Source organism: Propithecus coquereli, unplaced genomic scaffold (assembly GCF_000956105.1).
Source record: "Propithecus coquereli isolate 6110/MARCELLA unplaced genomic scaffold, Pcoq_1.0 Scaffold123, whole genome shotgun sequence".
Classification (NCBI taxonomy): Eukaryota; Metazoa; Chordata; class Mammalia; order Primates; family Indriidae; genus Propithecus; species Propithecus coquereli.
In genome coordinates this window covers 4,482,977-4,483,478 of record NW_012136414.1, presented here as the reverse complement: position 1 = coordinate 4,483,478, position 502 = coordinate 4,482,977, and the positions used below count along the sequence as shown (strand labels likewise).

The following is a 502-nucleotide window of genomic DNA, read 5'->3' as shown; positions in this document are numbered from 1 at the left end:
AAAGATGATGTGAACAAATTCGGATGATGTAGGAAAATGTTTTTTTGCTTGTGTGTGTGTGTAAGTCTGTATAGTCATATTCTAGTTATTTATAGGTCAGGATAGTAGTGCTGTAGAATCTTCCCTTCTCATAGAAAGGCCTCAAGGGCAGTTATTTTTGTCTGTTATTCTTTACCTATATGTCAAGAATGGGTCTTGGAATACAGTAGGTGCTCAATAACTATTTGTTGAATGAGTAATCAATTCCTATGTTCTTAATTTTTTTTTTTTTTTTTTGCTATTCCCAACTTTCAGATTCTCTAAGAATCCACTTTTTACAATTACTGCTCCCAAGGCCTCAGGGCAGAGGTGACAGTAGTCATTTTTTTTTTCTTTTTTTTTGAGACAGAGTCTCATTCTGTCGCCCAGGCTAGAGTGTTGTGGCGTCAGCCTAGCTCACAGCAACCTCAAACTCCTGGGCTCAAGCAATCCTCCTGCCTCAGCCTCCCGAGTAGCTGGGACT

General features: G+C 39.2%; 1 protein-coding gene across 1 annotated transcript in view; it reads right to left on the bottom strand.

Annotated features, from left to right (window-relative positions):
* MYCBP2 (MYC binding protein 2, E3 ubiquitin protein ligase) overlaps window positions 1–502 on the bottom strand; it is a 279,976-nt gene that overhangs the window by 45,459 nt on the left and 234,015 nt on the right. The window lies entirely within an intron of this gene.